General features: G+C 38.4%; 1 protein-coding gene and 1 pseudogene across 2 annotated transcripts in view; one reads left to right on the top strand and one right to left on the bottom strand.

Moving 5' to 3' along the window:
- PLCL1 (phospholipase C like 1 (inactive)) overlaps positions 1–24,889 on the bottom strand; it is a 365,077-nt gene that overhangs the window by 222,420 nt on the left and 117,768 nt on the right. The window lies entirely within an intron of this gene.
- On the top strand, positions 12,652–13,135 carry LOC125095048 (40S ribosomal protein S25-like; annotated as a pseudogene).

Genomic DNA, 24,889 nt, shown 5'->3' with positions numbered 1-24,889 from the left:
TTACCCCTTTGGAAAGAGTGCAACAAACTCTCCTCGTAGCAGGATGTCAACTTACCCCTTCTCCTCTTCAACCTTGGATCGAGCCTCCAACATGTTCCCCTGTTTCACTTTGTGCTCCTAAGTGAATTATCAAGCTATTTTTACAAACAGAGTTTGTCCCTCCCTTCAGAACTTAGATGATAGTTGTTAAGATATGGATTCAACTTCTTTCCCATTTTGCAAGACTGAAGCGGAATAATTTGTCCCTAAATGGAGCTAATAAGGAGAAATGAGTTTGAGCAGCTCTCCACTCCATGATTTAGGGACAGGGCAGCCTGAACTAGGGAGGGACTCCACATGTTCATTCACAAGTTTGGGCATCTGAATACAGTCTGGCAACCATTCTCAGCTTCTTCTCTGATCTCTCTAGTTGTAGGAACTGACCCTCCTTTTCAGAAACAAATTCTGACTTTTGGTTCATCAGAAAAGGCACTCATAGGCAAATGTTGATTATCTTTGAAATCTCAGATAAGTCACCTATGATCTCACATTCCACACTGCACCAAGCTGGCTTATAGGAACACTGCCCTGAAACCTCTCTTCATCATGACATACAGAGAAACAAGATATCTTTCTATGAAGGCGGGTTCCAAATCTGATCTGATTCTGCTAAAACCACAGGTGACACTGGCTCATGAGAAAAATAAAAAAGACAAAGAGACATGTAACTAGAAATCCAGACAGGTCTTAGGAGATTCAATTTATTATCCCTTTTTCTTGGGTATCACAAAGAATTCAACACAGCTTACACCAAAAACCTTCTGCCCTTTTGGATTCATTTGATCAGTTAAATATTTTATGATAATCTAACTGGAAACCACTGGATATTTATATTCCCTACACAATGTAATCTGAATACACATCGCCCACCAAAATGATAAATAGGCTTGATATAGAAAAGTCCCCAGTTCGCTCACTGTTCGTTGATTAATTCAACAAATGTTTACTGAGGGCCTACCACATGCCCACCAGCTCAAGCTCACAGGTTTTCTAAAAAGTTCTTGCCATGATTGTGTTCACCCATCTAAAAAACCACATAGTTAGAGGAGAGGTTACTGTTTTTAAGAAGCATGTGAAATCTACATGAACAATAATCCTTTCCTAGCCAGCTATCACAACAGTCCAGTCAAAGGAGCAAGGCATGGGTTTACCCTCATTCCCACTCTCTTTCCCTAAAACTCATCCAGTTCTTCACTCTTATTAAAGTAATCTTTGAGTTAATAAAACCAAAATAAAAGCTTTCTTATTTCTTCCCAAAACTGTTATCTATCCCAGTGTTAACAGTTAATGGTGTCACCTTTCACCCAGTTGAAAGGTAGCCTTAGAATCACAGTTGATGTTCCCTCTCTCTCACTTCTCATATCCAATCCACTAGCAAGTCTCTTTTATTCTAACTAAAATCCCATCCACCATCCTGCATCCCATTTTTCACCATACCCACCACTACCGTGTAAACACAGCCAATATCACTTTTAACCTAGACAATTGTAACATTTTCTAACTGGGCTCCTCATTCACTCTTAACCCCTTACAAAATCCATTCTAGCATCTAGAAACTAAACCCACGTATGTCCTCTACTTCTCAATGGTTTCCCATCACACTTGATACAAAATCTTAACTTTTACACAATTACAAAGGGCCTGTATCCATCATTCTCGGTTTTGGCTGCTCAACAGAAACACATAAAGAGCTTTTAAAAATACCTAAGTGCCATCCAGATTAATTAAATCAAAGTCTCTGGAGGTGGACTCCAGCATTGGCTTATTGTTGTGTTGTTACTGTGGGTTTTTTAAGTGTGCTTTCAGAGTTGAGGACTCTCTCCACGTCTTCCTCTGACTGCTTCTCTTGCCCGTGTCCCCTCCATTCATTACTAGACTCATGAGCCTCTCTGCTTTCTTCAAACCAGTTTCTCTGCTTTACCTGGAAAGCTCTTCACTCCCACCCCTTACCTCCTACACTGACCATCTTCATCTCACTGGCTCCTTCTCATCAACCAAATATATTACCTCTTTGGAGGCGTTCTGGGACCACCTAATAACATACACCAGGGGTTCTCAAGGTGTTATCTCTACAGCAGCAGCAGCAACACCTGATAACTTTTTAAAAATGTAAATTTCCAGGCCCCACATCAGGCCCCTATTAAATCAGAAACTCTGAGGGAGGGAGCACAGCAATCTTAATGTTTTAATAAGTCCTATAGGTGATTCTGATGCACACTAAACTTTGAGAACTACTATTGTGTGTGTGTGTGCGTAATGTGTGTACATTTGTATACATTTATCTACCTCCACACTTCTACTCTTTTTTTAAAAGATTTATTATTTATTTATTTATTTATTTATTTGGCAGAGAGAGAGAGAGGAAAAGCAGGAGCAGGAGGGGGTGGGGAGAGAAAAAAGCAGACTCCCCACCGAGCATGGAGCCCCATGTAGGGCTCAAACCCAGGACCCCTCCCAGGACCCCAGGATCAGGACCTGAGCCGAAGACAGATACTTAACCTACTAGCCACCCAGGCAGCCTTCTACTCTTTGTTACCTGACTTTATTTTCTTCACAGCAGCCATATGAAATTTTTATTCAATTTTGTGAATTGTCTGTCCCTCCCCCCACCCAGAATAAGCTCCACAGAAACTTATGTTCACTCTTATATGCCCAATGATTAGAGTAGTATCTGACACTTAGCACATAGTAAGTTCTCAATAAATATTTATTGAATAAATGAGCCCACAAACAAACCAGTCTAGTCCCTTTCTCCCCCAGAAGCTCTGACGGTTTGGTTTGGTTTGGTTTGTTTTCCTCTAGAGTCAGGGTCCCTGAGGAAGATGTACACAGGGATCTACAGTAGAAGGTCTCAGAAAACAGTATCAAAATCAAACCAAATGGCCACACACCAGCCAACTCTAGCTCTTCAGAAGGCAGTTATTTTAAATGTTGGACATGCTTGGCTCATACAAAAGTGAAGTAATTGCTATGTATGACTAATGTACAGCTGGAAGCCTCATTAGATCTCAGGTAACCCGCAAGGCGTTTTCCAAGGAAACAAACAGGCAGGGAAAGAGCGCTCTAGAGGGTACATTGAAAGCAGAGATAAGGGGCGGGGCGGTGGGAGGGGAGGCTGGGCACTCAGGTCAGAAGCCAAAAGAATCCCACCCCCAAAGGATATTCTCCCTTGACTCAGGACCCTGGAAATGGTGGTTTTCTGTTCAAATGTGTGTCCCCTCCCACTCTACCCACACCACCATTCCCAACAAACGAAAAATATCTTTTGTTGGATTTAAATTTCTTTAAATTTTAGTGAAGAATTTTGCACCTCTTTACATTTATAACATCTTCTGTGAATGGCCTGTTCTTGTAGTTTTCTTTTAGGTTGTTTGCCATTTTCCAGTTAATTGGCAATTAAATTTACTCTTATGTATCATATGTATCCTATGTGCTATCATTATTCCTCCTAGTTTGCATTTCACTCTTGACTTTGTTTTGATGATTCCTCCCTCAGTCACAAGTTAAATTTTTATTTTTTTAAGATTTTATTTATTTATTTGACACAGAGAGAGAGAGATCACAAGTAGGCAGAGAGGTTGGCAGGGAGAGGGGGAAGCAGGCTCTCTGCTGAGCAGAATGCCTCATGCAGGGCTCCATCTCAGGACCCTGAGATCATGACCTGAGCCAAAGGCAGAGGCCTTAATGCACTGAGCCACCCAGGTACCCCTTAAATTTTTATTTAGAAAATGTACCCATCTTTTGTGTTAATGTTTCTGATTTTATGTCAAAAAATAGACAAGCTTCCTGTACATCAAATACATTGAAATATTCACCCATACCTCCTATCTGTATTTCTGTGGCTCTATTTTTCTTTTTTAAGTATAACTCTTTGATCCATCTGGAGTTTATTTTGGTGTGACCAGTGATGAAAAGTTCTGGGGCACCTGGGTGGCTCAGTCAATTAAGCATCTGCTTTTGGCTCTGGTCATGATCTCAGGGTCCTGGAATCGAGCCCTAAGTCTGCTTCTCCCTCTCCCTTTGCTCCTCCCCATTGCTCATGCTCTCTCTCTCTCTCTCTCTCTATCACAAATAAATAAATAAACTCTTTTTTATTTATTTTTTTTAAGATTTTATTTATTTATTTGACAGAGAGAGATCACAAGTAGACGGAGAGGCAGGCAGAGAGAGAGAGAGAGGGAAGCAGGCTTCTCGCTGAGCAGAGAGCCCGATGTGGGACTCGATCCCAGGACCCTGAGATCATGACCTGAGCCGAAGGCAGCGGCTTAACCCACTGAGCCACCCAGGTGCCCTAAACTCTTTTTTAAAAATATAAAAAAAGAATGAGGAAAGGTTCTAATATTATTTTTCTTCTCCAAATAATGAGTTCATTTGGGAAACTCTATAACCTCAGCATTTAGCACAGTAAAACTGTACATAGTTAGAGCTGAATTTCTATTAAATTATTGGGAGGGTGATGAATAACAAGAGAACTATGGATCACAAACAACAGACTCCAGTAAAACGTGAACAGTATGACTTTAATGTGACATTGATGTCTGCTTTAATAGGTAGATAAGTATTAACCAGTGCAAATTTGGTTATTACTAATGCCAGATGCAAGAGTAACAGTAACTACTGCTCATCAAGCACTTACTATGCTTCACACACTGTAAGTGCCTTAAATATGTTAACTTACTTAGTCCTCAAAACAAGTCTCTGAGGAGGTTCTAGTCCTATCTTAACTTTCCAGATGAGAATACTGAGGCACCAAGAGATGAAGACACTTGCTCAAGTCCCATGACTACTAGCATTTGGCAGATTCATACCCTGAGACCGAAACACTGAGAATTCTATGCCTTAACCCCTATGTTATCCTGTCTTATAGATCGTTGTTGACCCCAAAATAGAAACAAACAAACAAACAAACAAAAACAGGATGTTTTTGCTATTAACATCTAAAAGGGGTACACATTTTATTAGGACATTTTCTATGTTTCTGGGGAGTCAGTCGTTAAGCGTCGGCATTTGGCTCAGGTCATGATCCCAGGGTCCTGGGATCAAGCCTTACATCAGGCTCCCTGCTCAGCAGGAAGCCTGCTTCTCCCTCTCCCACTCCCCCTCCTTGTGCTCCCTCTCTCACTGTGTCTCTGTCAAATAAATAAATAAAATCTTTATTTTTAAAGGACATTCTATGTTTCTAATTCTGTACTTCTAATCTGAAAATTGAATTGATATGCCCCAACCCCACCCTCACCCAATTTCCCCCCCAAAAATTACCTTCCTCAGAACTCAGTATTACCTTTGGTTCCAATATCTGATAAAGGACCTATGAGGGTCCAACACAAGATAACTCAACACTTGATCTATATCTCCCCTAATCCACATTCTTTCACATCTTCTAAGTTCAAAATCCCACCACAAATTGCTGCAATGTCCAAGCGTGCCCTGATCTGAACTGTATGTACTACAGAGCTGCACTGAATAATTCGGTCTATGTAGCAAAGTCAAAAATTCCTTCTCCAAGTTTTATGCTATAAGTTAGGTTTTCAAAGATTTAGACAAGATTATTCAAAATGTTATTAATGACATCAGGTGTCATTTTGTCATTCTAGCTTTTATTTAGAAAAATGAGTGGAACTTTTGGTTTCATGATGGCAACATAAAGGCATTTTTGCCCCCTTTTGCTCTCAAAATTCTGAAGCCACAAAGATGACAGGAAACAAGAACACAAACTCCAACTTCTGTGAAATGAAGAAGTGACTACAATCCAACATTTGAAGGTGGAAAGCAGATGGAGGGAACATTTTAGCGGAGAGGAGAAAAGTGAAGCCAACGGCTACAAGAAGCAAGCCAATTTGCCCCTGGAAATGCTCACGAAACAGAGATGCTGGGTGCTCTAGAAGATGAAAGTTAGGGCCCTCGCTAAAGTGAAGGGATTTTTAGACTCTTTCAATCACTGGCGGGCTGCAGCTGGTTTGTACCAGCTTGCAAGAGTGAACTCTGCAGTGACCTCATATTGAGCTGGAAAGCAACTACAGGATGAATATTTGGAGAAGCTGGCAAATGCTACAAATCAGAGTTTTGTTTTGTTTTGATTTTTTTTAGAGAGCTAGTTGTTAAACATCTCCCAGCACACCACAGCTCCCAAGTTCTAACCTTCAGTACACACTAGAAATCTGAGGTTTATTTTTTCAGAGAAAGCAAATGATGGGGATTTCAGACTCAGGCACAGCAGTCACGGAAGAGGGCAAGTGAAGGGGACAATGCTGAAAATGAGTGTAATATGTGAAAATCTGTGCAACAATCACAGAGAATGCCTTCAGGTTGCATTTCCCTTGTCAAGGGATTGAGGAACCTTCTCTGGTGAAACTAAACTGCCTAAGAGGAAAGATTTATGTATTAATGGTATTTTGTGGGTGGGTAGACCCCTCAACAAAAGATCTAGCTAACTCCTCTAATCATCCTGTGGTGAAGTCCCCAAGCGAAGTTTAAAAAATTCACTTCCCAAACACACTTTTTCAAGAAGCCACTGCAAGTTATGCCTTACCAAAACCAAAAAAAAAACTAAAAAGGAAGAGGATATGGATTTAGAAAACAAGAAGAGGCAGTGGGCTCTCCCAGAGTGACAGCTGTGCCTCAGGCCCTTTGAACACAGTGCACACTGGGGTAGGAGACAGAGGACTTGAGCATACAGAAGACAGTACTGGAGATATTTTGCAGAACTCTTAGAGGATAGGAGAAGACACAGCATTCCAAGAACATTAAAGGGGAAAAAATGAGGTAATTATTAACTCCAGCTAAAAATAAGAACAAAAAATAAAAGAAATGCAGTCACACAGGAGATCACTCAACTGCGGAAAGCACTGGCATAGTCATAAGAAGATACTGGGAAAAGAGGTTTCTAAAAATTTAGACATAATAAATTATAAGGAGGAAGTGAAATTTTTTACTTTACTACATAAACCAAATTATTTAATGCGGTTTTGTAGTATACACACTTCAAATCAGGGCATGCTTGGAAATAACAGCAATTTATGAGGGATTTTGAACTTAAAGAAGAGGTATAAGTAAGTAAAGATACACATATAGCTTGATAGAAAGTAAAAATGATTAATCAAGAGGTATATTATTTTCAAATAAGGAAGTAAGTGCCAGAACAAATATCTAATCACATTGAAGTGGTTCTTCCAGTAAGTGAAACAAGGCGGTAAGAGAAGAGAAAAAAGAATATTTTGTCATATACTCTATAAAAATATTTGACTTAATAATTTTCATACTGTCACCATATTTTTTTAATTTAAATAATTAAGAAATAAAGCAATGAAGAAAAATAAAATAGTTTATAAATCATGGGCAACTCCAGAGAATGTGGCAATTCTTCTGATATTCTAGTAATAATGGGATTCCTGCATTGTAACAAGACGAATCCAAATCAGGAGAGATCTGTTTAAAACACCTTGCAGTAAACTATCTGAGTATCCATTATCAGGTACTGTAGTCAAAGCCTTAGTTATGGATCATTAGACAAGATTATTTGTGATGACTATGTCAAGGATAAATTAGGACAGATTTATCTTCCAACCTTATCTTTTGGGGGAAGCCAGAATCTTTATTGGGACAACAATTCTTACTCATCAAATGTTCATAATAGATAAAATTTATGTATCCTTTTTGAATTTCCAATTTTATTTTCTAAAGAAGATAGAAAAAAAATGTTCTTTTTATAGTTTTCTTCATACTTTCTATTTCCTGCTTTGAAATGTCAATCTAACCTCTAGAAAAAAAAATTGATTTCATAATTAGAGGAAATTTCCCTCTGGTGGGGGGTTAGAGTGATAAAAATAGGAGCCCTGAAGCTTAGTGGCAAGGAGGAAATACATCGTTCTTTCTGAAATTTTGGTGGGGAAAAGACTGAGAAACTCAATAGTATCAGGGATTATGGAGGGGAGGGAGAATTTTCCAGATAGGGGAAACGTGTGTTGTGCAAAGGCAAAGAGAAGTGATGCAATTAAGGAAGGAAGGGAGGGAGGGAAGGAAGAAAAAGAGAGAGAGAGGAAGGAAGAAAGGAATGAAAGAAGGAAAGAAGGAACGAACGAAGGAAGGAAGGAAGGAAGGCAGGCAGGCAAAAAAACATTAGATGGTGGTGTGAAGGGAAATTAAAGATGAAAATGGATAGGGGTGTCTGGGTGGCTCAGTCAGTTAAAGGTTTGATTTCAGCTCAGGTCATGATCTCAAGCTCCTAGGATTGAGACTGGCTTTTGGCTCCCTGCTCAATAGGGATTCTACTTGTCCCTCTTCCTTTGCCCTACCCCTCCTCATCCTCCCTCTCTCTCAAAAAAAAAAAAAAAAAAAGAAATTTAATAAAATCTTAAAAAAAAAAGATGATAATGGATAAACTGAAAAGAAAGTAGAGTTTACTTTTTGATCAGGGAGCCCTTTTCTGTGAAATTCAAAGCAAGACGATAACTAGAGACATGTTTCTGAGGTAAACAAAGGGAACATGAGGGATAGTTTCAGAATGGACTTACTTTCGAATGAAAGGAAGAACCCAGTCATCTTCTGAAGCCAAAGTTAGGACTGGAAACGTAGAGGATTAGAAGGAATTGAGAACAGTCATTCTGCAAAGAACAGAGCACAAGTACCCGGAGACCATTCCTCGACCAGCGAAAAACTGGCCACACCAAGAATCACCCAGGAGAGGGTCAAAGATTCCACATTCTCATCCTCAGAAAGTCTGATTCACTAAGTCCAGGATAAAACTGAGGGATCAATTTTAAAGGCTTCCCAAGACATCTTTATGAGTAGTTCAGTCTAAAGCCAATGGATGGTGATCCCCAAGATACAGATAAAACAATATTAAAGGCATGAGGGAGGCCAAACTGCAATGTTTGCCAGGAGCCGTATCTACGAGGTTTTGCTATTTCCTCCATTAGCAAAAGGCAGAGAGAGGGAAAACAGAACTGTGAGGGCTAACAATCCACACAATAACTGAGAATTACAGCAGCGTTGAGTTGCTGACCAAATCTCCACTCCCGGTTCCATGAGAAAAATGATTAAAACTGAAACGCAAAACCTCATTTCTCTTTCTTTTTTATTCGATTTTTAACCAAAAGTAGCACCTTTCATTGAGAAAAGCACTACCTCACTCTATGTGGACACTTGTGCCCCAGGTCAGGCCTCAGTATGAATAAAAGAAAAACATATTATTTGGTTCCCCAGTTTGGGGTCTGTGCTAGTGAATTTCTGCACTCTTAAGTGTTCTTAACTGAGGTATCTATGCTTATCGATATACTAAGGTCTAGTTTAATGTCAGCCCTTGGAATTCTTATAGTTCCAGCAAGACATGGGTACCCCACAATTTTAGGAAGTGACTATGTACTGCACACTTGCAGTAATAGTTAGGGTTTTTTCTTGTTGTTTAGTTTTACTTATAAGCTCACTTCTGGAATGCCTGGTTGGCTCAGATGGTTAAGCATCTGGCTTCAGCTCGGGGTCCTGAGATCGAGTCCTACATTGGGCTCCCTACTCTGTGAGGAGTCTGCTTCTCCCTCTGCCTCCCCCCTGCTCATGCTTTCTCTCTCCCTCAAATAAACAAAATCCTTAAGGAAAAGAAAAAGCTCACTTCCTCAGATCTCTGTCAGAAATCACCAAAGAGAAAGGACAAATAAAAATCAACTACACTACTGGAACAGTATTTTCTATAGTTCAAATGGTTTTTGTGATCCTAAATATTGCTCCTAAAGCTACACGATTCAGTCAAAATAGAAATTACAGTATTTAAAAACAGTATTTAAAAACTTTCAAAAAAACTGAAACCAAAATATATTATTAAGGCACAATGGGAAAGACAGTGTAACATAGCATAATAGAAATGGTCTTTTATCAATTATCAACTGTTTCCTCACTCAAGTGCAGTCTTCTTTTAAGCCCAGAGAGTGAAATAATGTACACATAATCAATTAAAGCAAGTTACAAAAGCAGCTGATCCATGACTTCATAAAATAATCTCTGTCACAGTACTGCATTCTGGGAAGCAGCCAGCTGTTGTCAAGCTGTAATGAAAAATGCCAGATAAGTGGCTTCACTTCAAAACACAGAAATAGGCCTGATTAAATCAATGTATTTCTATCAGATTTTGATATCATCTGGAAAGGAAAATCTAGCCTCCTTCTGAAAGCCAAAAAACATTTCTTTAATCAAGAAATTTCCTCACTAGAAATAGGGAAAAGTGAATAAGAGGTACAAACTTCCGGTTATAAAATAAGTAAGTCACAGAGATGAAAAAAATACAGCATTGGAATTCTAGTCAATAATATTTTCATAATGTTGTATGGTGACAGACAGTGACCACGCTTACCGTGGTGAGCACTGAGCAATGTAGAGAATTGTCAAATCACTATGTTGTGCACCTGAAACTAATATAACATTGTATGTCAACTATAGTGCAATAATAAAAATTTAAATGAACTTTCCATTTGCTGAGAGGGAAATTCTGTGAACTAAAAAAGAATAAAGTAAAACAAAGTTACATTTTAAAACATTCCTCACTAAAAGGTATGACATTTTAGTCAACTTAATCATTAAAGTGTCAGTTACCTAACTTCATTGGCTTTCTGAGGGATATGCCCAAGTTTCTTTGATTTATTTTCATTAAGCAGAAAAACACAGTAAGCCTAATGCATATTGCAAAACCCACTCTTGACATTTGGAACTATACCACCTTAGAAGTATTTAGCTCTTTTTTTAGACCTGAATATTACTTTGTTGAATACACATCTTTCATTAAAAAGGAGCTGTGTTTCTTAATGAATTTTCAAAAAGAAAATTTAGAGAAAGATAAGAAATGTGCTTTCATTTACACAGTTAAGAAATATAACCATTAGGACAGTGGTGTTCAAAGCCCAGCCACGCATTTAAGTTACCAGGAAGCTTTTAGAAACTAATACCCCATCCCACACAGATCAAATCAAACCTCTGAGGGCGATGCCTAAGTATTGGTGTTTTTTACTTCTCCTTTTTTTAAAGATTTTATTTATTTATTTGACAGAGATAGACACAGCAAGAGAGGGAACATAAGCAGGGGGAGTGGGGGAGAAGCAGGCTTTCCACCGAGCAAGGAGCCTGACATGGGGCTTGATCCCAGGACCCTGGGTCCATGACCTGAGCCAAAGGCAGATGCTTAATGACTGAGCCCCCCAGGTGCCCCGTTTTTCACTTTTTTAAAGCTACTCAGATGATTCTAAAGGCTTGAGAATCCTACACAGGACCACCTGTGGGCAGGGCTTAAAAGCAATGATTCTTTTCCCTTGTTATGAGCAGAATTGTGTTTCTCCAAAATTCATGTGTTGCAGTTCTATACCTAGTACCTCAGATGTGACTGTACTTGGAGATGGGTTCTTTAAAGAGGTAAAATGAGGTCACGGGGGTGGGCCCTCATCCTTATAAAAATAGGGAAGAAAGTGAAGAAGAGGAGATTAAGTACAGACAGGTACAGAAGGAAGACCACGGGAAGGAGCAGGAAAGAAGGACTACCATCTACCATCTACAAGACAAGAAGAGAGGCTTCAGAAAAAACCAACCCTCAGACACCTTGATCTCTGACTTCTGGCCTCCAGAATCATGAGAAAATGAAATCGTAGAAAATAAAAAAATAACTGTGAGCCACCTACACTGTAACGCTTTGTTACAGCAGTTCTAGTGAACCAATATAGGATCCATCCCCATTACTGATACCAGGCATGGATGTAGCCAGAGATCAGCACCCAGGGTTAAGGCCATAGCTTTCGGTATACTGAGGTCTGACTTCCCCTATTCTCTACTTGATGTTAACTTGAGAGAGGAGCCACTTACATTTTGTAACACCTCTCTACTAGAACTATTTGATGAATATAACCAAGAAATGGAATTGAAAATTAAGTTTTTTATTTTATTGAGGACTTTGCTCCACACAGTTAAGAACTCCCACAAGAGAGACTTTCTTTCTCACCTCTGTTTCCAATACCATCAGTAGAAGGTGAGTATTTTTCCCTTATAGTGGCGATATATTTGTTTCCTATCATCCACAGATATACTTTTCAAATATTCTTACATCTATTTATCTTCACTCTTAATAGTGTCATACTCTAAATAATTAGAACTTTACATAATTATTTCAAAATATGAATTTTAATAGGTTCAATGTTAATTTGGAGTGCAACAGCTATAGGTTTTCTTTCCCCATAAGAGTGATATCGTGGCTTTGGAGTCACACAAACCTCAGATCCATCAGCTCTGTCATCAAATAGTTGTGTGACCATCAGGAAGTTATATAAATGCTCCAAGCTTCTAGGCAGTCTCCAAAAAGAACAAGATATATGTTCCCCTGGACCTCTCCCTCCTACCTGCTGCTAGAAGATAGTAACAAGTGGAGTCTATGGCCCAAAATAGAAACCATGTTTTGACAATAGAAGAACAGACCATTAGCTGAAAACTCCCACTTAGATTAAATATTACTTGAGAGAGAATTAAATGTCTACCTTGGTTGAAACACTCTATTTTGGGGATACCACATTACAGTGGTATGGCTTATCCCAGTTCTAACCACTGTGTGGAGAAGAGTTTGAAGAAAGAAAAACATGGAAGTTAGCTTTCTTTTTGTCTGACATCTTAGCGGGGTTGCAGGGGTGGCCACTGCTCTCTGAGCTTCACAATGTCACCCAAAGGCAACAAGAAGAAGAAATATGACAGAAAGTCAAAGCCAAAAAGACAAAGACCCAGTGAACAAATCTGGGGGCAAAGTCAAAAGAAGAAGTGGTCCAAAGGCAAAGTTGGAGACAAGCTCAATAATCTGGTCTTGTTTAACAAAGCAACAAAACTCTACAAGGAAATTCCCAACTACAAGCTTATAACCCTAGCTTTGTTTCTGAGAGACTAAGGATTCAAGGTCCTCTGGCCAGGGCAGACCTTCAGGAGTTCCTTAGTAAAGGACTTATTAAACTGGTTTCAAAGCACAGAGCTCAAGTAATTTACACCAGAAACACCAAGGGTAGAGATGCCCCAGCTGCCGGTGAAGATGCACGAACAGATCCCACCAGCTGTACATTTTAAAAGACAAAACTTCATTAAATAAAAAAAGTAAAACGTGGAAGTTATAAAATCACTTAGGAGGTTACTGCAGAAGTCCAGGCTCAGGTGGTGGGGTTGGGAAGTTGGGGGAGTAAAGAGGCACACTTTGGGGGGATGGGTTAAATAGGTGATGGGGATTAAGGAGTGCACTTGTGATGAGCACCAGATGTTGTACAGAAATGTTGAATCACTATAACACCTGAAACTAATATTACACTGCATGTTAACTAACTGGAATTTAAATAAAACCTTTTTAAAAAGGACATATTTTGAAAGTGCAGTCAAGGTGAATTGATGATACGCTAAACGTGGAGGGAGTCGTCAAAGGTGGCTCCCAAGTTTCTAAGAAGATAGAGGTATTATTTACTTATGAAGACCAGAAGAGAAGCATATTTCTAGGGGAAGATCAAGAAATTCAAATATGGAAAATTTGCAATACATATGAGATATAAACATGGTGCTGTCATATCAGAAATGAAGGGATGAGTTTGAATTCAAACAAGTTTGTTTCAGAGGTAATTTGAAAGTAACTTCTCTACTCAATCATCACCCTTGGAATCATTGCCTAACACATCCCCAGTATAAAGTACAAAACCAGCACAACCATCCAAATACCATCCTAAATTCTTAGGGAACAGTATGGGGTGCCAAGTGAATCATTCCTCCACAAGGAAAAATCACAATTCTTTTGGTCTGTCTATTGGTTTTATTTTATGGCCTTTCCCTTTGGGGTTAATTGACTCAAATTCTTTAATCCTTATGTGAAACATTCAGAGATTTCTGTTTAATCTTTCATTGTAATTGCATATATTTCATATGTGTTTTCAAAATTCCATGTCTAAAGTTTATTTCTAAAATGTCTTTATCCAAACAATCTCTGAGATATTTAGATGCCAAAATGGCAGAGAACATCTTAGGGTGTTGGTGACTGCAATCTATATAAGGAGCTAGTAAAGGAGGTAAGACAAGAGAGAAAAGGGCTTTATAAAATTTTATCCAGAGGTCAGAATTTTAACATATGTCTCTCTTATCTGAAAGTGCTCATTCAAATTATATTAATCATTTTGATAGCGTTTTTGAATATAAGAAAGAGAAGCTTCTGACTTGATTGCCGTGGTTCTGGGAAAGGTGTTGTGGATGTGCTGCCTTCACGAAGTCAAAAGCATGCACAGTAATCTTCTCAGCTCTAAGGAACACTCCCCAGCTGCACATTTATACATTTCCATGAACTAATTGAAAGTGGGTTCAGGGAGGAACACCTGGGTGGCTCAGTGGGTTAAGCGTCTGCCTTCGGCTCTGGTCATGATCCCAGCGTCCCTGGATGGAGTCCCATGTCAGGCTCCCTGCTCAGTGGGGAGCCTGACTCTCCTCTCCCTCTGCCTCCTGCTTTGCCTACTTGTGCACTCACACTCTCTCTCTCTTTCTCTCAAATAAATAAAATCTTAAAACAAAAAAAAGAAGAAGAAGAAGAAGAAAGTGGGTTCAGGGATCCAATAGGCATTTTATCTTACTATCCCTTGCTAACATTACTTTTTTAAAAGAGCTGAAGAAAAATACCTTGGAAGACCACTTCCTGTCCATTTATATCCTAGAACAGATCCTAACAAAAACCACCTGCTGGCCAGCCAAACGAGTTATCTTAAGGAACCATAAACACATTCATTTTAAAGTATTCATCTTTTAACTATAGGACACTAATATTAAATGACAGCTGCCATAAACTCTAATTGGCTAAGGTGCATTAGAGCCAAAATACTCATATTTAACTTACGGATTTCTGGAAGCATCTCACAGCATGTATCCTTGCAGCTATAACCATTTTAATCCAGCTTATTTATTTTAGACTCCAAAATTTAAATAGTGTACTAAAAAAAAGCATAAAGACTTTACAAAATCATTATATGATGCAGGCTATTGGCACAATGTATAAAACAAAGAAAAAGTATGAACATTAAGAACCTTCCTCCTGCGTCTTGATGTTAAGTCATCCAGCAGGCCCAGTTCCATTGGTTTCCATCAGTCGTTACCCATGATGATAACGGACCAGAACAAATAGGCAATTTGCCAATTATTCTCATTTTACCCAAACATCAGAGCCCTTTCCTAACCAATCTACCTAAAGGTTTGCAATTAATCTTTTTATTCTCCTTCCTACCAGCTATGGAGGAATTAATATATAAAAAGGACACAAAGATCAGATGAGAGGCAAAAATAAAAGGAGGAGAAAAAGAGGGCAACTTAGATAATTCTCCAACTGGATAACGAGCTCCTGAATAATTAAGAATCAGCTAAGAAATGGTGCCCATTTTGAAAGTTCTCTTTTAAGTCAAGGGCAAGCCCTTTAAAGAGCTTGTAATTGCTCCACTCATATGTGCTTTGTTCCTAAAAGCAGGTACTTTAAAATACTTCCTTTATTAATTTTTCACTTTTTATAGATTGATCCTAAGCCTCACCACAGGAGAAGGAGAAAACAAAACAAAAACCAGCAGACGTGAGTAAATCAGGATAGCTTCCCTAGTGGATGAGATCTTCCTTTCTTTTAATATAGCAAAATGCTTAAAATGCTGTCTTCTATTTCTTCACCATTGTGAGCCCCATCTCCTCACCCCACTTTGATACTAACTCAAGGCCACTGTCTCTATGCCTCCCTCCAAATCCCTGCAGTGCCCCAAACAGTGTCTTAATCGTAGTAGATGACTAAGGAATACCTCTCGAATTAAACTATATTAAAAACACCTTTCTGCATGCGCGCACGCGCGCACACACACACACGCACACACACACACTATAATGAGTTATCAAGAAAGCCAAAAGTATCTAGAAAGGGAGAATAACTCTGTCTGGTGTGGCAGAGAGATGTCTCAGGATAACAATTCCTAAACCATCACAAGCTAAATACCCTAGTTCTCAGCACAACCCCCTTTCACAGGTCCAGAGCACTGAAACTACCCACATCTCACCAGATGGTGACTCTGTGTAATCCGTTACTGTGGAGTGGCCCTGCAGTCAACATGAGTAGCAATGGTCAAACAGGGAAAGTACGGGGAGACTTCCAGAAGCCTAAAACAAACTTGGAAATATTTTGGATCCTTAAGTCACACATGTCTTCTTCATTCACTACTCGAGAGAATTTATTCTAAAATAGCCCAATTTGGTCCACGAAATATATTTAACAATCTAGCCCTCAACAAAATTGGGAATATACATGTAAAGTAACTAGAGCCCTGTAGTTTCAATAACTTCCCCAAACATCTTTAACTTCATTTCCCGGGCACCTGGGTGGCTCAGTTGGTTAAACTTCTTCATTTCCCCGCCTTGTTCAACTGACCTTGTAGTAATAGAAACATTCAAGAAAGAATTTTACATAGTCGTTTATACATCACAGGGGCTTTAGACCTGTCCCATGGTCTCAGTTGGTGAGAAGTTGGTTGTTAGTTAGTTAGTAGATAGGTTAGTTGGAAAAGTGCAAGAAGTCCATTCTAATACCCCCAAAATCGTACTCAATAAGGCCATCTCTAAACAGGAAGACAAAATCCACCAGGGCCATTTGTGTAAAGGTACTGGTAGCTTCTACCATTAAAGAGAAAAAAATGGGTGGAACTTGGGTGGAGAGATTAGTGACATCATTAAGGACCAGCCTTCTAAGTTGCTGAGCCTTATAAGCAACAGCTGAGCCCCCTGTAATTCTACTCCAGGTTAATGACTTTAATCCTCTTTTAAAAAATAAAATGTGCTCTGAGTAGTATAAATTATAGCAACTCCTCCAGACTGCTGCTCTGCAGTGAGTTGGGCATTGGAAAGAATAGAATGAGAATGACTTCCACAGACCTGATCTAAACACTTTTATAGGGACAAAGAGAGCCTGGGTGTGGCAGCTGGCAATAGACACTGCCTAGTCTGTACCTTCTCTTCTGAGACACCACCTACTTTCATTTACCTGTCAATGTGGCCCTTATTTTCAACACAGTCAGAATCTATCCATGCGAAATTTAAGAGAGCAAGCACAGAATGTGACTTAGCCCTAACCCCTCACTTACCTTCCCTGCCAACCTGTCCTTCATTACCCTGATGCCCACAGCATCTGCTGCCTCAGAACTTTGATAATTAAAGCGTGAATATCACAAAGAGTGGCTTTCTACATTATTCAACAGACTATCTCTACAGAAAAGGAGAATAGAAGATACAATAAGTCAATTAAACCCTTTCCAGATAGAATAAAAAACTTTGAAAAACTTTGAAGAACTTTACCCATCTTTCTCCTCAGGTAAGAATTTCTGTAAGTTACAAATGCGATTAATAAAACTGCAAACGCCCCTCAAAATGTGTCTGGGTGGTGCAAAAATGGTTCTCTAAAAATTACAGAGGCAAATGACCTATTGGATTACAGAATTCAGAAATTTCAATGTCTGTACTTTGTAGCTCAGCCGGCCTGGCCACTGATAAAAGCAGCTGTTTGATACAAATTGATAAACTATGGATCTATGAATTGTACATCACTTCTCTTAAGCTTGCAAGATGAAAAGTATCAAAGGATAAAGCATAGTAGGAAAAGAAAGTCTCTTCACACAGTAAACTATTAGTGAGGAAAATAAAAGACTGAGTTACTTCATTTTATTTTTAAACCCTTAATTTTTCACACAAAGTCATTAAATATAAAAGAATCCAAACATCTTTTTCTCAAGATACCGCACCCAACAGCTCAACTGCAAAGCATGTGAGGTTTAGTTCAGTCACAGAGTTTGCGTGTATTCTAGTTTGTGAAAACACATCTTTTGGAATCGTGTTTCTAACAACCAAAATTGTATGGTTTTTTGAAGCAATGTAGTAATTGAAGATTCTCCTTGACTGATATTTCCAAAAGCATCTCTTTAAAATGGGAGGTTAAGATATGTGGTAAGTCATATGCTAAAAGGCCACTATCTTCTCTTTATAAAGGCATGATCTGGTTAAAAGCACCCAAGTGGCACATATTCCATTTCAAACTACTTTCAATTACTTTTACTGCTTTTACCTAAAGCAATAGTAACGAATTTTTCTCTATTCCAGAAGTTCTATGACCAGTAGTCATTAGCACAAATTACTATACACTCTTCTATGCAGATTCACCCCATGGGGATGACTTCCTCTTCTCTCTTACTCAATGAGACATGTTTATTACAGGACAAAAATAGCAACGGAACAACTTTAGGCAGTAAGTTTGATTCAGTAAATGGACAGGCATTAGGCATATTGTTTTCCTTTTTTTCCATTATTCCGTAGCTTCACATGATGGATTAGAGAAAGCATAAAAGATGATGCAAGTCAAAGAATGAGAAACAAAGATGGAAAAACACACAGAAAAAGTATTCTGTATCATTTATTTTGTTAGCTACCTAGGCACTGTTTTTGCCTTTTCCATGGTTTTTCACGAGAATTTCCAGCTGCCCAGAGTCCAAATGCATAGCTTTTCCATCCTTTACTTCAGAATCAAAACGTATAAAGTGCTCACCCTTTGATTATTCCTATAAAATATACTTCAACCACTCACATCCCTTCTACCTAAACTTCTGAAGCTCCTGAAAGCTGACAAGATTAAGAGAAGGCATTTTTGCTGAGGAGCCCAGTCAGTCACAGTGAGTCTGCTAATATCCGAGGTGCATCATTTCCAAGTGAAAAATGGGGGCTTTCCTGGCCACAGAACCAAGAGTAAAAGAGGGGAAGCATCTCTGTTCACCAGTAGAGAAACATACTGTTTCATTACCTGAAAGATGGAGCTGTGTCCCCTTGGAGTATTTATAAGACCACTAACATAAATGTATAAAACTGAAAGGAGGAAAAGGTATATAATAAACGTCACTATGGCACAAACGAAGCCAGAAAATGACTGACCTAGAAACTTTTCTTTGTTTATTCATGAACCTAATTTTAAAACCAACAATTAAGATGAAGAATAAACATTAGCAATTACAATATCTCATTTAGTTATTTGACATATGCCCATGCTACAGTGTTCTCATTCCAGAAAGGTTAAAATTAAAGAAAAGTATAAAGGAAAAACATCATCTAAGAGAAAAGATATCATCTAAATATATTAAGACAATGACTATGGACACATAGGTATATTTTCTCCAGGTATTTTTCTAGGTCTATTTATTTTTATGTTATTGTGCCTAGATGTGTACATAATTATGGATCCTTTATTTCATTTACTGTTGTAACATCTAAGCTATTAAAAACTATAAATATCATGTTCATGAATGAATTTAATCTTGAAATTAAGCAAAAGTAGAGACAGTGACTCATCAGTGAATTAGCACACATGCAAATAAAAAGAAAATTCAAAGATACTTTTCCATCATTAATGCTTCATCATGTTGTGTCCGTAAATACTTTTCAAACTGTAGGATCTAGTGTAATTTAGGAAAGAAAAAAAGAGTTCCCTATCAACACTTAACAACTTTCAAAAAATAATCCATTTCAGAAATCTTCAGAACTAAAAACCATACCAGTGACAATAATGTTAGCCTGGACTCCACTCAGAACATCTCAAATATTTATCTAGAACATATCTCAAGCATCAGCTATTATCTATCTTGCTTCTTTGAAAATCTAATGGGGTCAAGAGAATTTTTATATCAGAAACAGCCTGGAAGCTCCTAACACCTCTTTACAGTTAAGGCTTACTACCAAATAAACAACATTTACTTGCTTAATGTCATTGAGTACAGAGCCAGGAAGATTTAACCTTGACAGTTAAGCCATTTGTACTGAATAATAATGTAAATTAGAAAAAAATTGCTTGTTCAAAATGAACTAATATATCATTCAGCATGTTTATTGAGCAATGCTAAAGGAAAAACTGACACTTATATGAAAGGAAGGTTCTAAATCTGCATATCTTTAGCTGAAATATATGCACATAATAACTAGATGCAGATATAGGGCAATACACCAATTCAAAAAAATCTCATACCACCAATTGGTATGAATGACCTTTGGTTCCAAATTGAAGCTTAATAGTTTGTGCATTTCTCAAAAAAAAAAAAAAAAAAAGGTCCTTTTATGTGTTTTCCTAAAATAAATTGCACATTATTTGTTTATTAATTTTCACAAGTGCTTGCCTTCACTTCAATAAAGCTGATTATAAGTATTGGTGTGGGTTATTATTCCCAACAAACTGCACAACCTTAAAATTTTCTGTAATACACACAGGTCGTGGTACTCAATTTATTTTATCTTAGAAATAGAATCGTGCCACCAATATGTCCCCTGAGAAAAATATTAATATTCCCCCTACACATATTTGAATCACAAGTCTGACCCAAGAAGAAAGATGTCTACTGAGAATCCTCCTCTCAAAAACAATCCTTCCAAATGAGCCAGAGAAGTTTATGTATCTAGAAACCAGTGAAGCTGTTTCCTCAGAATTTTTATAAAGATGATCTCCAAGTTGATTTACATAATATCTGCATGTTTGCTTTGAAAAAGCTAATTTTGTTCATTACAATGCTCCTTTTGGTGTTCTACCTCTCTTCTTTGTATTACTAGCATTAGCAAAAGGCAGAAGGCTACCCTCAGAATGAGAACACCAGGACATACCAGCAAATTAATACTTGAAATCTCAAAGGCAAAAGACACACAGAAGATGATGAATACACTGGGGAGGGGCTCCCTGCACTGCCAGCACCAAGATGAGTTTAGGTGATAAATGGAGTCAGAATTAAATAACATTGAATTATACAGGGAGAAAGCCTTTGATTCATTTTCAATCCTGATTACATCATGGAGAGCATCTAAGCTTGATGCCAGTTTTTAACACCACTCTAACAGTAGTTGTGATAAATTAAAAATGATTTGCCATTTTTTGCCATGAATCTGGACTGGAGTTAGTGACTTCTTAACCAATAGAAAGTGAGAAAGGAGTTAGGCAATTTCAGAGGCTAGGTCAAAAGAAGCTCCAGAGTGTCCACCTAGACCTCTTTGGACACTTACTCTTGGAACTCAGCCACCATGTGTGAGAAGGACACACCACATAAAGAAGCAATGGGTAAAAGCTGCAGTAAATAGTCCCAGGAGAAGTCTCGGGAAACAGGCAACCTCTCTTGCCCAGCTGAATGCGAGAGCCATCGTGACATCCAGCCCAATCAAACCTTCGGATGAATCTTTCCCCAGCTATTGACTGAAACCACATGAGAGACCACTAAGTGACAACAATCAGATGACCCAAGTCAACCCACAAAACCATGAGAGGTAATAATAAAATGTTACTTTGAGCCACTAAATTTGGGGTGGTTTGTTTGGCAGCAACCGATAGCCAGAATACTTCCTGCTCTCCCCTTTCAATAAAAAGAGAATAAGCTCAGGTTTAGCACCTGCACAGGCCAATAGTAGGATATATAAAAAGACTGTTTTTTTAATCTCATTTACATTTATGGCAATTGATAGTGAGGGTTTTTTTAATTTATGGTAATGATTAGAAAGAGAAACTTCATATGAATATATTTAGGTTAGACAAATTTTTAAAATATCAAGTTAATTATAATTTGAGTTTGAAAACTTGTAACGAAATACATGACTGTGAATGGCTGACATTTGGGAAACATTACACAAAGAGATGAAGAGTGTTAACATGGGAATATCCTAAAAGAAGAAACCAGAATCAGAAAACAGAAATCTGCTATTTTGTTTAGGAAAGGTAAAATGGCAGTGCCAGATCCAGAAGTGGGTTCAGCCTGTGCTTGACATTGTCCAAATCTCTTTATTCAGATGACACTACTTATTCCTGAGTTCTCATTGCAGGATCCGAGGGCAACTCTGACCTCTGCCACAGGGTTTGCATGGGGGCTCTGTTTTGGGGGGCTCCTGATACTGTTTACTCCATGCAAGATTTTAGAGGTTTAAAAAAAAAAATCATAAAATGCCCACGGAATTTTGACAAGTTATTTGGAACATGCCGCAAACAGGAAGTTCACACATGTTCTAAAGCAGCAAATAAGGGTCCATAAAGATGACAGAGAAAACGGGATTCATGAAGATGAGAGAGAAAGCAAAAGCAAACCAAAAGCCGTAACAGGCAGACAACACAGTTTGAATACAATAAAAGATGACCTTCCAAAAAAGACTGACTTTGATTCAGAACATGATTGGAATACAGAAGAAAGGAAAATGGATGTGCTATGAAAGAAACAACTTGAAATATTATACTTAAGAGCATTTGAGACTGAGAGGAAAAGCCAGGTCATTGGTTAGAAGAGAAATCAAAATGAGAGGAGGCAAATGGCAAAGGTGTGGGAAAGGTTTTGGCAGGAGGTTTTGCAGGCACAGAGGAGGTCTCAGAGAATGGATGAGTGAGAGAATGAATGACAGAGTGAGTGAATGGAAAAAAATGTAACTTAAGTAGAACTTGTAAACATTACCATTAATGACAGATGTTCTCGGGCTTTTGTAGTTATCAAAAGAGCCTATGATTTCCTCAATAAAATACACACTTGAGGAGTGTCGGGGGGGCTCGGTAAATTAAGGGTCTGCCTTCGGCTCAGGTCATGGTCTCAGGGTCCTGGGATCAAGCCCTGAGTCAGGCTCCCTGCTCGGCAGGGAATCTTCTTCCCCCTCTCCCCCACCCCAACCTCTGCTTGTCTCTCCCTCCCTCTATCTCTCAAATAAATAAAATCTTTAAAAAAATACGCACTTGAAAGATGTGGGTACAGACTCTCCTTGGCTGTGAGTGGCTCCAACACACCAGCCTTGCATTCTCAGTGTCATAAGTACAATTTGACATAATTATAAATCAACACGTTGCAGAACTTAAGGTCCATTCCCAAATACTGGAAACCAATCTGGGAAAGCCAAGAGTCTATCGTATTCACTTGGGAAGAAGTTTCTTCCCAGAAGCTGAACACTGATGACTGATTAAGCAATCCACTGGCTAGAACTTAGCCACCCCACCCAAAATTCAAGCTAAGTGATTTTTTTATCCAATTGTGTTTTAAAACTTCCCCCAACATACTTTTATAGCATATAAACAAATCCTTCACAACTCTGAAAAATTCGTTTTATATTTTTTAATTTATCACTCAAACATTTGCAGATGTTTTTCCTAAATACTTAAATGTTTTCAGTTTGAGAAACTGCATGTGCTGTTCATAATTTCCTAACCAGTACATTCATAAATTCATTTTTATGAATTATTAAGACTATTAAGAATTACATCACTATCCACAAAAGTCTATCAGGAAAAATCAAGACAGATTCTTAATCTTTCTATTTATAAGCACATCTCCATCTTAAAAGTAGCTGTTTTACGTTACATCTCAGGATGGTCTACTGCTGTAATTAATTCAATAAATTGGTTGGAAAACCAGAGCTAGAAATTTATATTCCCTTCACTTTATTCCATGTTCAATTCTAGATCATCCCCAATTATTATGGAAACCCTAAATGTTTAATCTCTAAGTACTCAGAATTTTTAGACAACCACTTACATCCTCAGAATATGAATATTTTTCTAATCATAACCCACAAAATGAGAAGCATATTTAACTGAGCTGCCGCCTGCCCCATGGTGACAGGCGGATCAGCATAGTACTTGACAGTGTGGCTCTGGAATCAGTCTCAGCTCTGTGGGACCTGCAGTAAAGAGCATAATCCCTCTGTGCTTCAGTTTCTTTGTCTATAAAGTGTTGATGATGCTCATGGGGTTGTTGTGAGAACTAAATAGTGACGTGTGTCACATACTTCACATAATGCATGGCACTACATACATTTCAGCTGCTACTCTTATTGCTGCTGTTACTAGAATATACCATGACCAAAATTAACTCAGATCTATAAAGTGAATACATCAGAGCTCCCTTCACTGTCAATACCAATGAAGATTCACCTGAAAAAATCTTTGTAATATAACTGCTTTTAATCTCCAGCAATTAAGAATTTAGCTATCATCCTGCACTTGGTATCTCTATCAGTGCCCAGAATTCTGGATAGAGGGTGCTTTCCTTAAGGGGAAAAAAAACACAGAAACATAAACTATAGAGATAATAATGCAAGATTGCATAACTTAAATTATAAAATAATGACTTCAACATCTGTAGAAATTCTAAGATCAGTGTGGGCCAGAGAAGTCAATTGATATTTTGGAAAAGATACACAACTTCTATTAGACCTTAAGCTCCAAGAAGTTCATTTCATATGGAGAGACAGTATGATCAAAAGTACGCAAGTTTGGGCGGGGGGTGCCTGGGTGGCTCAGTGGATTAAGCCTCTGCCTTCAGCTCAGGTCATGATCTCAGGGTCCTGGGATCAAACCCCACATAGGGCTCTCTGCTCAGTGGGGAGTCTGCTTCCCCCTCTCTCTGCCTACTTGTGATCTCTCTCTGTCAGATAAATAAATAAAATCTTTAAAAAAAAAAAAAGTACACAAGTGGGAACAAAAGTGGAGAATGCATAAAAATTAAGTGACAAAAAAATGGAGACATCTTGGTTGGTAAGTCTCCAAGCATAAACTAAAGGAATATTTGCTTGTTTAACAAATTAAAATTCTACTTATATTTTTATTTTCAACTTCTACCTATTTAATTAATTTGCGTTTGTTAGAAGCTTACATCTGTAAGGTTTTTTTTTTAAGATTTTATCTATTTATTTATTTGACAGAGAGAGAGACAGCGAGAGAGGGAAGACAAGCAGGGGGAGTGGGTGAGGGAGAAGCAGGATTTCAACTGAGCAGGAAGCCCAATGTGGGGCTCGATCTCGGGACCCTGGGATCAGGGGCTGAGCTGAAGGCAGCCAT

This window comes from Lutra lutra, chromosome 3 (assembly GCF_902655055.1).
Source record: "Lutra lutra chromosome 3, mLutLut1.2, whole genome shotgun sequence".
Classification (NCBI taxonomy): Eukaryota; Metazoa; Chordata; class Mammalia; order Carnivora; family Mustelidae; genus Lutra; species Lutra lutra.
The sequence above is the reverse complement of the archived record's forward strand: the minus strand, read 5'-3'. Positions and strand labels throughout refer to the sequence as shown.